Genomic DNA, 13,434 nt, shown 5'->3' with positions numbered 1-13,434 from the left:
ATGCCGGTCTGGTACGTTAGACGGACTAGACTGGTCATCAACTTCCCATCCCGCGGCCCAGGCCCAACCTTAGCCCGTTAAGGCTGTAATTCGGCCTAAGCCCGTGTTTGGCCCAAGCCCTGATTCATCCCAAGCCCGTGTTTGGCCCTCCATGCACGCCTCAATGTGACCGTTAGGCCCGTCACGAGCCGACCGTTGGGCACACGATGGGCCCAATGGTCACATTGCGGAAAATCACAAAACAAAAAAACTTTATAAATACCCCTAAATCCCACACAACATCCACCACAACAATTCATTCTCATTCTATCTCTCATCTTGCCTCTTTGATTTTGATTCTAAGTTTTTCTCTCTCGATTCCTCATTTTCTTGCTCTTTCATTTATAAATTTCAATCAATTTGAAGAAATCTTGGAAAAAAAGGTATTTTACTTAGCAATTTTGTTACATAACATTGTATTTCTCAAGTTTATTTATATTGTTTATTGTTTATAAATGAGCGAATTAACATTAAGTTCTGTTTTTTTTTTAGTTTAGAAAATGGCCGCATTAAATTTCTTTGATTTCCCTATGCTCCCCGAGCTTGGTGATGAACTATTTTACAAGGATAAATGTTGATGCACAACTCCAACCCCACTGAACTGAAAATTATTCCGGTTGATAATCAATCTGTGCACAACGAGGAAGTTGGAGAACGTGGCAGGGGAAAAAGACCGCGAACTGCTCCCGCATGGCAACATTTCACAGAGGAGTCCCGGTTAAATCTAAAAACAAGTGAAATAGAAATTCATGCGGTATGTAAATATTGTAAAAAAATATTTTTCTAATAAAAATGGTGGGGCTACTGGCCATCTTGATAGACATTAGAAAGCATGTTTACCGTTGCACTAAGGTGGTAGTGTTGACTCCTGCCAATAAACATTGTCACCCACATCACAAGGTTTGTAAAATTTACATACGATGCACTACGTGTTTGTGAGGCACTAGCTAAATTTTTAGCTAGTGCCGAATTACCTTTGTCTTTTGCAGATGATGCATCGTTTGAAGAATTCATACAAACGGCCTTCTGCCCACAATTTAAATGGGTAAGTAAAAACACAATTCGATCTGATTGCATGAAAGTTTTTTATGCAATGAGACAATCTCTAGTTGATAATTTTAGGTCTTTTAATGCTTTCTTCTTTTATAGATTTTTTTGTCGATTGAATCCTAATAAATCTAAAACTAATTATCATAATAGAATTAGAACTAATTCAAAAAGTAATTGATAATACTAAACTTAAAATAAAATTAAAACAATAAATATAAAAACTATTTTTGAGATAAATCCTAATAATACTAAGGTTTTCTTTTTTTTTAGATCAATTGTGATTTTGACACATCTAGATACACACTTACACGTATCCCTACTCTATAAACCGAAACAAGAATCACTCTTACTCATATCTCTCTTACTTAGAGCAACGAACTGAATCGCAACTCCCATAAATAATTTCGAGAAATCCCCTGATATTATTCCAAACGAAAGAGCCAATCCAATGCCAAAATAACCACTGACTATTGATGATAAGTAGAAAGCTAAAGCCAAGGTATACAAACAACAAACAAAGATTCTAAAAATATACTTAGTAACAAAGATCATGTGAATCAATAATATTAATAATGCACACTTAAAACAAGTTAATAGAGTTAGTAAGGATACCGATTCTACACTGTAGAACCCTATACATATAGATGCAAAAATGACTTTTTTAAAGTAATATTTTCATAACTTGAAAAAAACATAAAATAAAAAATTGACTTGAAATAAAGAGTATTATAGATATAAAATACACTATTTGGGTATCATATGTTAGATACAAGAGGCTTGGCATGTAATTTATTTGAAAAATTGGCAGTTTAAAAGCTGTTCTTTAAAATTTGCATTTGAGTGTATAGATTGCTACTTGTTCAGCTTTTATCCGAAGGGTTTGTGTTTACAATGTATCTTTCAAGTTTTAAAAGCGATCTAATGAACAATTATTGGCCTTGTTTCAAAATGCACACGAATAGTTTTGTGCAATTGTTTGATAACAGGAATATTGCTATTAGGTTACATAAGTTTCCGTGTAAAAACTAATTTTTGAGATTCTTTTCAACTATGTTTTTGTGATGTCCTGTAACTTAATTTATGACAGGTTAGTAAACACTTAAATAAAACTTTGAAATCTAATTCTACGGAATTAAATTCCTCTTTTCCTGAAACTTATCTCCTGTTCTTTAAATTCCTAATTAGTAAACACGCCTTTAAGAGATTTTGAATTTAGTTATCAAATAAATTTTGGTTTCTTTTTTTTTTTTTTCCCTTTCTTTTGAAATAACCATGTTTTGTTTTCTTTTATATATATTTGTGGTTCAAGTGTTCTTTTATCGATGATTGTTTTGAGTTAGCCAATGTAGGAGTTAGAGATTGTGTTTGGATTTTGTACACTCATCCAAGAGACATGGCATCAATAGTCTTTTTTCAACTTTCAACCCTTTATTATCTTTAATTCGTAAACATTATGAAAATGAGATGTTGTTTGCTTCTTTGTCCTCTTGGTATCTTTTAGTTTTTAGATTTCAAGTAAAACTCTAAAAAGTTTTTTACGTCAGCAATAGCTCTTGTAGTAATATTTGATGTACACAATTCATTCTTCTTTTTCCACTCCAGCAAATCGTGAATTCTAATATCCTTAAACTTCAAGTTGTTAATCCTACTAAATCCAACCAAGATGAGTTGTCAAAAAGAATTCAACCAGAACATGACACCTCCAAAAACTTCAAGTTGTTAGGTTCCACAGCTTCATCTAAGAAATGACAATGATACAATTCCATAAAAATGACACCCTAATTTACAAACAACAACATTCCTCAGAATAGACAACACTGACAATACAAATGGAAAAAAGAAGTTTTAAACTGAAAATTTTACACAAAGAGAAAAATAAAAGTCATGAAAGGAAAACTAAATTGTTTAAGATATCCATCGAAGAATTTTCAGAAAAGCAGTTTACAACCTTTCATTCGCAGTTCATAAATTTAACATTATCTTTGCTTCCAACCCCATCAAAGCGACGATTTATAAAAAAAGAAAGGATTACTTCCAAGTTAAACGACCAAAACTTTTGAGAGTCAAATTCACATGTTCATCTCTTTCCTACAATTACTCATCTTTGTTAGCCTTTATACACGGTTTCTTCTAGATTTTCCTTATTTTCATGATAACACGATGAATCAGTATATCTTTTTTTGGTGCAACGGCTGAGAAAGATCAGAAATTGTTAGAAGGGGATTAACATGTGGATGGAAGGATTCATGGGAGTTGAACAATTAGAGGACAAACAGGACTAAATACTGCAGCCAAAAATTTAGACATAGAGATCATAATTTATAGCTTTTTTTTGTTGTTTAAATCCTAATAGAATTAAAAGTAATAATCATAACAGAACTAGAACTAATTTAAAAGGTAAATAAACTCAAAATAAAATTAAAACAATAACTCTATACTAAAAGATAAATCCTAATAATAATCACAGTTTTTTTAAGCTAACATGCCCCAATAATTATAGTGTGCCTTTAAATTGTTCAAGTAATCAAAATAATTGACAAAGTTTGAACTCATCAAGGTATTCCATTAAATTGTTCAAAAAATCAGCTCTACTAATTTATTTCACAACTTGGAAAAAAAAAACTTGAAATAAAAAATTGACTTCATTTATCAAAATGAACAATAAGTATTTAAGTAGAGTAGATTTAAATAAAAAATTAATAAGATAAAATTAGATAATAAATATCTAGAAAATACATTTGAGAAAATAATATTTGATAAGGCAAGAGAAAATAATATTTGACAGAGTGTTGTATCAAAATAGAAAGAGTCAGTTGGCATGCAGAGAGATCATGATTTGGTACATGTTCAATTGTTAGACGATCTCTTCTAGCAACATCTTCACGTTCTTTCAACAATTCCTGAGCTTTGCCACCTTTGTTTGAGGACTAACCGAATGAATACTGCAGCCAAAAATTTAGTGATAGGCGTAAATAATTTATAAGTTTTTTGTTGGTTGAATCCTAATAGATCTAAAACTAATTATTATATAGAATTAGAACTAACTTAAAGAGTAAATGATAATGATAAACCCAAAATAAAATTAAAACAATAAATATATAAACTATTTTAGAGATAAATCCTAATAATCCTAATAATCCTTGAGATAAACTATTTTTTCAGGTTATTGAACATCAAGTCTGATGCTTTCATGATCACTTGAATGTGCTTGTTGAAAGGTTTGTTTTTCGGTCAGTGTCACAAGTGGTGTTCCAACACTGGTTGTGACACTGATGACAGTAAAAGTGTAGACATGTATGTTTTTCTTTTAATTCAGTTTCAGTGATTGTGAGTGCAATAAAATAACAGAAAGCATAAAGAACACACGAAAATGGTTTCACAGTTCGGTGCGCACACTTACTCTGCGGGGCCACGCCCAGACAATGAACAATCCACTAAGTTCAAAGGATTACACACACAAATCGGACTTAGACACCCAAAGACTCCCTCCTTGATGTTGCCGCCACCGTGTCGAATCTTCTTAATGGCCTTGTCCAGCGAGCACCACTCGTCTTCAAAACTGCACGGCAAAATCCCTTCGGCTGACAGTGTGCTTTCTCCCGAAAGCTTTTAATCATTCTCCCGAATGACGATCTTCAATCAACACATAAAGGCTCACTCTCACATAGACTTTTTCTGAATATTTCTTCTATAAAAAACTATGCTCCAAATGTTTCCTTTAATTTCTAAAAGCTCAAAGACATAAAAAAATAATTTCTCTTCCTTCCGAGGTACACACCTTCACGTACACACATGCAATATATATATATATATATAATCATAGCACCAATCCAGATTTTTCTGTTTTCAGCCCTATGTCACCACACACTACACGTTCTACCATTGCACTTTTATTCAACCTACCTCAAGTCCAGAAAATAATCAGCCATCAATACCAATCAGTCCACCCTTTGATTTTCTGCCAATTCATTCACCGAAAGTCCATGGTGGAGAAACATTCCAAAAATGGTGCAAACAGCCTGAAATAGACTTCCCATAGCTGTCCACAAACTCCAAAAATGAACTTAATCCTGTTTTTGAATTTTGTACAACCCAACTCCAAAATATGCCAACTAATAAAATCCTAACAATCTCCCCCTTTGGCATTTTTGGCAAAACTAACACAAGTTCTAATTTTCAATAAAAATTCAAAAACTTTCAAAAAAAAAAAGACAAATCATAAAAGTACAGGCACATCATAGTACAATGTTCTCCCCCTTTTTGACAAAAATAGGCCAAAACAATCTCCCCTTTTGAAACACTCAGAAACAATTCATTGATTTCTACAACTTGCTCCCCATGAGTCCTCTAGGAGTCTTACTCCCCTTGAATATAACACTCTCTTAATCTTGATATTATCACCTATCAAATACTTGGACCAGCCACCATTACTACATACACAACCATTAGTACATGCTTGTAAAGAAGTATAAGTCCTATGACACCTTAAATCAGTTTTCCTTACCCAAACACGTCTAGGAGATTTATTTTGCACATCAATCTTTGCATTAGGTGTCCTTCTTGAGTTTGCGGAAATTAGTGGATTCATGAGCATACCTCTCTTCAAGGCATTCAAATACTTGTAGCATCTTGGTCTTATATGGCCAGCTAAACCGCAATAATGACATATGGGAACAAACTTTTTACGTCGTGAGAGTGAGATAATACCTTTCTTACATAAGATAGTCTGAGATTCAGGAGCGGGTGTCTCCTTCATAAACACTCTCTTGGACGTTGAATATTCACTAGTATAGCCAAGTCCATGACGATCACAACTTGCTTTTCCCATTCAGAGAATATGATAAAGTTTGGATGTACCAGAATTCAACATCTTTAGAATCCTTTGTGTATGTTCTAATTCCGCCTTCAATTCTTGTAGCTTCTTCTCATTTTCAGCAACCTCTGCCTCATAGTCTGCATTAGTTCTTATCAAGACTTCATTTTCTCTCACAAGTTCACCTACACGCTCCTCCAAAGTCTTATTTAGTTTGCACACTTTAACCTATTTGTCAAACATGGTTTTGTATGCTTCCAATATTGCACCATCTGTCAATTCTTCTCCATCACTGCTGCTAGTTGAATTTGAGTCATTTTCTTCCTTCTCGCTGTCCACTGTCTTTATATCAGCTATTGTTGTGACACTATCTGCGACACGATTTGTAACATTGTCTGCAGAATCATCCTGACCAGTGTACACATTAAAAGCAACATATTACTTACGTGATCATCATCTTCCTGACTCCATTATGATTCCTCATCACTCCAGGTTGCACTTAATGACTTCTTCTTCTTCTTGAGAGTATTGGCACATTCGGATTGAATATGGCCATAACTGTCGCATTCTCGACATTGAATACCTTTGTTCTTTGTCTTCAATTTTGTGGTATTTGCTGCAGATTTACTCTTTTAAAAATTACTAGAGTTGCCATTTCTTGAATTCTCATTCTTCCTATTGACCTTCTTCATCACTTTGTTGAATTTCTTCGATAACCTTGTTATGGACTGGACCAAGTCTTCTTCATCATTAGAATCAACTTCAGCTTGAAAGGCAATGTTTTTCTCCTTCTTTCCTTCCTTGTTTTCATCCAGATTCATCTCAAAAGTGCGCAAAGAACCCATTAGCTCATCAAGTTTCATTACTTGGACATCCTTGGCTTCCTCAATAGTTGTCACCTTGTAAGCAAACCTCTGTGGAAGAGACCTCAAGACCTTCCTCACAAGCTTCTCCTATGATATTTTCTCTCCAAGGGCAAATGCCTCATTAGCAATATCACACAATCTTGAATTGAAATCTGAAATTATTTCATCTTCAAGCATGCGTAAGTTTTCAAACCTAGTAGTGAGAATTTGAAGCTTTGATAGTCTCACGGCTGCCGTGCCCTCATACGCCATTTGTAGAATTTCTCAAGCCTCCTTAGCCGTCTCACATGTAGAAATAAGCTTGAATTGATTGGCATCCACTCCGTTGAAGATGGCATTAAGAGCTCTTGAATTGCTATTCGCCAATCGATCTTCTTCAGTAGACCATTTCTCTTCGGGTTTCATAGTTTCTTCTCCAGCAACATTTTTGGTAACGGGGTGCGACCAACCAATCAACACAGCACGCCACGCTTTCTCATCAAGTGCTTTGATGAACGCCTTCATACGAGCTTTCTAATAAGAGTAATTGCAGCCATCAAGGAGAAGAGGGCGTGAAACCGAACCACCTTCGTTCAGAAAATCCATCCCTGTTACAACAGACTAACTCCCAAAATCTCACCAAGCAAACGGTTAGTGAACCACTTTGATACCAATTGAAAGGTTTGTTTTTCGGTCGGTGTCACAAGTGGTGTTGCAACACTGGTTGTGACACTGATGACAGTAAAAGTGTAGACAAGTATGTTTTTCTTTTAATTCAGTTTCAGTGATTGTGAGTGCAATAAAATAACAGAAAGCATAAAGAACACACGAAAATGGTATCGCAGTTCGGTGCACACACCTACTCTGCAGGGCCACGCCCAGACAATGAACAATCCACTAAGTTCAAAGGATTACACACACCAATCGGACTTAGACACCCAAAGACTCCCTCCTTGATGTTGCCGCCGCTGTGTCGAATCTTCTTAATGGCCTTGTCCAGCGAGCACCACTCGTCTTCAAAATTGCACGGTGAAATCCCTTCGGCACACACATGCAATATATATATAATCATAGCACCAATCCAGATTTGTCTGTTTTCAGCCCTGTGTCACCACACACTACACGTTCTGCCATTGTACTTTTATTCAACCTGCCTCAAGTCTGGAAAATAATCAGCCATCAATACCAATCAGTCCACCCCTTGATCTGCCAATTCATTCACCCAAAGTCCATGGTGGAGAAACATTCCAAAAATGGTGCAAATAGCTTGAAATAGACTTCCCATAGCTGTCCACAAACTCCAAAAATAAACTTGACCCTGTTTTTAAATTTTGTACAACCCAACTCCAAAATATGCCAACTAATAAAATCCTAACACTTGTATTGAATTATCTTTAAGTAGAACAAGGGTAACAAGGGTCAAGGCATACCTATTTACAAATAGAGTCAAAAATCAAGGAAGTTCCATGTTCAAGTAAAATAGTAGGTCAATACTCTTAACGTATTACTAGAATCTACATAATTATTTGCCATACACTGCCTTCATAATTATTCACAGGTACATCAGACTAGTAGTACAACACATAACAATATAAAGAGGTAATTGAGGAGTATTTGATAACCAATCTTCAATATTGGAAATATAAGAGGCTTGGTTATAAGTTAGTGAGGTTCCAAAGTTGATCTTAGTGTTACTTGATTAAACATATCCAAATAGTAAAATCAATCTCTTAGATAGAAAAGTTAAGTTCTACAGCTTGATCATAAAAATGACAATAACATCATCTTATAAAAACGACACCCTAATTTACAAATTATAACATTCTTTAGAAAAAGACAACAATGACAATACAAACGGAAAAAGAAGTTTTAAACCGAAAATTTTGCACAAAGAGAGAAAAATAAAAATCATGAAAGGAAAAGCAAATTCTTAAAGACATCCATTGAAGAATTTTCAGAAAAGCAGTTCTACAACCATGAGAGAGCGGTTTCCTTGCTTAGAATGGCCGAGAGGCCTTTGATTGTGTTCGGAAAAGGAGCGGCATTTGCGCGAGCAGAAGGGGAATTGAAGAAGCTCGTCGAGAGAACCGGAATCCCCTTTTTGCCTACTCCAATGGGGAAAGGCCTATTGCCTGACACGCACGAGCTTGCGGCTACGGCTGCGAGATCTCTTGCCATCGGAAAATGTGAGGTTGCTCTTGTTGTTGGCGCGAGGCTTAATTGGTTGTTGCACTTTGGTGATCCTCCGAAGTGGTCGAAAGACGTGAAATTTATCTTGGTTGATGTTTCTGAGGAAGAGATTGAGCTGAGGAAACCGGAATTAGGAATTGTTGGTGCCTGAGGGGGCTAATACTATGGATATTGGGAGGGCGGTTTTGGTTCAGACGGAGCCGAGGACGAGATTGGATGCCGGGACTTGGGGGACAATGGAGGTTGGTTTGGGGTATTGTGTAGCAGCTGCCGTGGCTTACCACGATCGGCTTGTGGTTGCGGTTGAAGGAGATTCGGGATTTGGATTTAGTGCCATAGAAGTTGAGGTATGTTCTGTGGTTATGTTTCCTTCCTTATATGCTAACCCAAGAACTCGTGTACAAGCATTTTATATTTATGGTTATTAGTATATGCATAAATGTAGAATAGAGACTTGAATGGTATGCTTCCTTGACTTCATTTATTATCAAATACGTGTATGTTCACATTATATGTTTGCTGCTTTAGATCAAGAGGGAAAGGAAAAAGGAAGGGGGAGGAGATTCTAATTTCTCAGGTACATACTAAGCAGAGGGACATGGAAGAATCCTCGTGCTTAGTATGTACTTGAGTTGTGCAAATAGTTATTTAGTCCTTGATGAGACCTAAGTTGCTGAAATACCTTAAGATTTCTATTTCAATGACTCTTATATATTCTTCAGTGCTCTTAAGGTTCATTATTACTCCCATACATGACCCCTAAGGATGTGCTTTCTTTAACTTTGGACACATATTAGACATAATATGAAGTATTTGGTTTGTGATTTAATACAAGACACAAAAATAACTTCTCATAGTATAGAAATCATTAAATTTTTTTTTTTTTTTGATAATTATAGAAATCATTAAATTTATCTCTCTACTTTTTATACAGTTTTGGTTTTGAAATAATTATTTGGATCATGAACCAAACATTTTTAAATAACTTGTATTACGTGAATTGTGTATTGGGCGTCTTATGGGCTGCTCTGTGTTCTGTCTTGGGTTGAAATCCTCACCTTGCCCTTGCCGTGAATTTAGTTGTCCATACAGAGAGTTTAACACGCATGGAATACTTTTTATTTAGGTTCTCTTGCCTTGAGCTCTCTTGTATTTACAATAGTTTCTGATGGAACTGCTACTTATTTAGTGCCTTGGTCTTGGATTGAATTTTTCCACAAAAAATTTGCATCCTAATTAGTTCTGTCAGATAATGAATAATTGATGATGTCAGAAATCGGCTCATTTAGTCCTTTGGATGTCCCCATGCGGCTGCCCCCACTTTGCATTCAAAGATGTTGGTTTTGCTTCCTAGGTAAGATTTGCTATATTAGTAACGGGAAATGGAAATTTTTTAGTGATTTAAGATTCCTTGACACTTTTGTTCAGCGGTCTGACACATGTTTTTGGTTTCCTTTGTGTTGTGAGACTTCTGTGCCTTTGTTTTCAGCCCAAAAAGTCTTTGAAAACGCTCAATTTCTTGTGCATTTATCCCGAGTAGAAAAGGTTGTTGAAAATCATAAAGTGGCGTCCCTGTTTGTTTTGATGTGTAACTTCTTTATTATGTTAGCTTTATTTTTTCCCCTGAAATAATGCCAAAGGGGTAAGTTTTTGTCTGTGTTCGATTGTTTTCTCACGATTGTTGATTCATATGATTCATTTTCAACTTTTTCTCATGATTGCTCATTTATCTCCTTCATTTCAACGTGAACAAGAGCTTTGAACATTTTCTTCTACGCTGCTTGCAGTTTCTTATTCATGCATTTTTACGGCGTCTTTCTTTAAAGCAATAAACTGAATTCATATTCTATCTACTTGACACATTCTTTTGAATCTGCAGACGTTGGTTCGATACCAGTTGCCCGTGGTTGTGATTGTGTTTAACAATGGCGGAGTGTATGGCGGGGATAGAAGGAGCCCCGAGGAAAATACTGGCCCTTACAAAGATGATCCCGCACCCACGTCATTTGTACCTAGTGCAAGATACCACACGCTAATCGAAGCCTTTGGAGGGAAAGGTTATCTTGTTGGAACCCCTGAAGAACTCAAATCTGCCCTTTCAGAATCCTTCTCTGCTCGGAAACCAGCAGTTATAAACGTTATAATCGACCCCTACGCGGGTGCAGAAACTGGAAGACTTCAACACAAGAACTGATGTATCGTGGTAGTCAATTAATTTAACGATCTCTTCTATTGCTGTTTTCACATTCTTCCATCAACCCTTCGGATAAAAGCAGAACAAGTAGCAATCCATACATTCACACCCGGCGGCGACGACTTCCTCTGCCGATTTTTTTTTTGGCTTAAAATCCGGCGAAGTTATTATTCTAGTGAGCACTCCCATCAAGTCTGCAACAGCCTTGGATTCTTAAATGGGCTGGGCAATGCAATTTTGGAGGCGTGGCAAACTCGGCAAGATCCAAGTTAGAAACTTCTAAGCCTGAGACGTTGCAATCCCATATATTCACACCATGGATTCTTTTCTTTATTTTTATTTTTTTTGAAATGAGGAAGAAGATGAACTTAGATCTGGTGACGTGCAGATCTGGGTTTTTTATTTTATTTAACTCAAGATTTCAATTTTTCTAATCAAATTTGTTTTTGAAATTAATAATTAAATTTGAGTTGGAATAGAACAAAACGACCATGGGCCCTCTTTTACAATGCATGTGCTGCTCACCTGTGATAAAATCGTACACAATTTGACGACGTTACTAATTGAACCAGAATTACAACTGATTTTAAACGTTAAAGAGCTGCTTTTAAAAAAAAAATGTATCCTTTGCTAAATTTCTTTATGGCGGAGTTTTTAACTCTTTGTTTATTTTGTAGGTTGCACCAAAAGTATTTGATTCCAGTTTTTTATTACAAAATTTCTTTTACAAAAATTTACATAAATGAGAATTTCTTCAATTATAAAAAATAATTATTCACTTATTTTAGATGAATTATTATAATGGCTCTTTTTTTATTGGTGCCAATTGATATATTAAAAGACCAATTTTAATTATTAAAGATATTTTAATAATGACCAATTTTGCAATCCATGCATACATACATATATCTCTGTCTAACACGTGTAAATCTTTGTCAGGCTTTTTGTCCAAGACTCCTTAGTTGATAAAACAATAATTTTATCCTAAAGGATAAATCCTAAACACAATAATTCTAAGAACCGCCACATTTAATACGTTTTACAGTTTTTCGACCACAACTAATCGTTTTTGTCGTGAGTGGTTTTTTTTTTTTTTTTTGATTCCTCCTTTATCTTTTATTTATTTTTAAGATTTATCTTTTAAGATAAAATTATTATTTTAATTTAATTTTTTGAGTTTATCATTAAAATTTAATTTCTGTTATGATTATTACTTTTAGTTCTATTAGGATTCAAACAATAAAAAAACTTATAAATTATTTACGTCCATGTTTAAATTTTTTGCTACTGTATTCATTTAATAAAGTTAATATTGACGGAAGAGCTCAAAAATTGATAGAAGAACGTAAAAATATTAATGAAAGATATTATTTAACAGTTGAATATGTATCAAATCATAATTCTAAGTCACAGGACAAAGATACTGTATGACTTGCAATTGAATTTGATACATATTCAATTAATTTAACAATCTCTTCCATTAATATTTTTACGTTCTTCCATTAACCTTTGGGCGATTTTTTTTTTTTTTTGCTTGAAATCTGGCGAAGTTATTACTCTAGTGAGCACTCCCATCAAGTCTGCAACAGGCTTGGATTCTTAAATGGGCTTGGCAAAGCAATTTGGGAGGCGTGACAAACTTGGGGAGGAAAAAAGGAAAAAGGCACAACCCATATCACGTTCAAAGGGCTTTTTGTTGATTTTTTTCTTTTCTTTATTTTTATTTATTTTTTTTTTTGAAATGAGGAAGAAGATGAACTCAGATCTGGTGACGTTAAGGAGCCGATTTAAAAAGAAAATGTATACTTTGCTAAATTTCTTTATGGTAGAGTTTTTAACCCTTTGTTAATTTAGTAGGTTGCACCAAAAAGATTTGATTCAAGATTTTTATTATAAAATTTCTTTTATAAAAATTTACATAAATGAGAATTTCTTCAATTATAAAGTTTATGAATTTAACGGGGTATGAATGAGGTGTAGTTAATGAATAAAAAGATTTGCATCCTAATTAATTCTGTCAGATAATGATTAATTGATGTTGTAAGAAATCGGCTCATTTATCTTTTGGATGTCCCCATGCGGCTGCCCCCACTTTGCATTCAAAGATGTTGGAATACGTTTTGGAATTTTTGAAAACCTTATTTGCTTTTGCAGATATCATTCACATTGTCGTCATTTAATACTTTTTAGAGTTTTTCGACCACAACTAATCGTTTTTGTGGTGAGTGTTTTTTTTTTTTTTTTTTTTTTTTTTTTTCCTTCTTTTTTTTTTTTTTTTTTGTTTTTTTTTTTTAAAAAAAAAT

At 34.6% G+C, this 13,434-nt stretch overlaps 1 pseudogene; it reads left to right on the top strand.

Annotated features, from left to right (window-relative positions):
* Positions 1–8,620: 8,620 nt before the first annotated feature.
* LOC21409735 lies at positions 8,621–11,441 on the top strand (annotated as a pseudogene).
* Positions 11,442–13,434: the final 1,993 nt, after the last annotated feature.

Source organism: Morus notabilis, unplaced genomic scaffold (genome assembly GCF_000414095.1).
Source record: "Morus notabilis unplaced genomic scaffold, ASM41409v2 Scaffold518, whole genome shotgun sequence".
Taxonomy (NCBI): Eukaryota; Viridiplantae; Streptophyta; class Magnoliopsida; order Rosales; family Moraceae; genus Morus; species Morus notabilis.
This window is presented reverse-complemented; position numbering and strand designations above follow the sequence as displayed.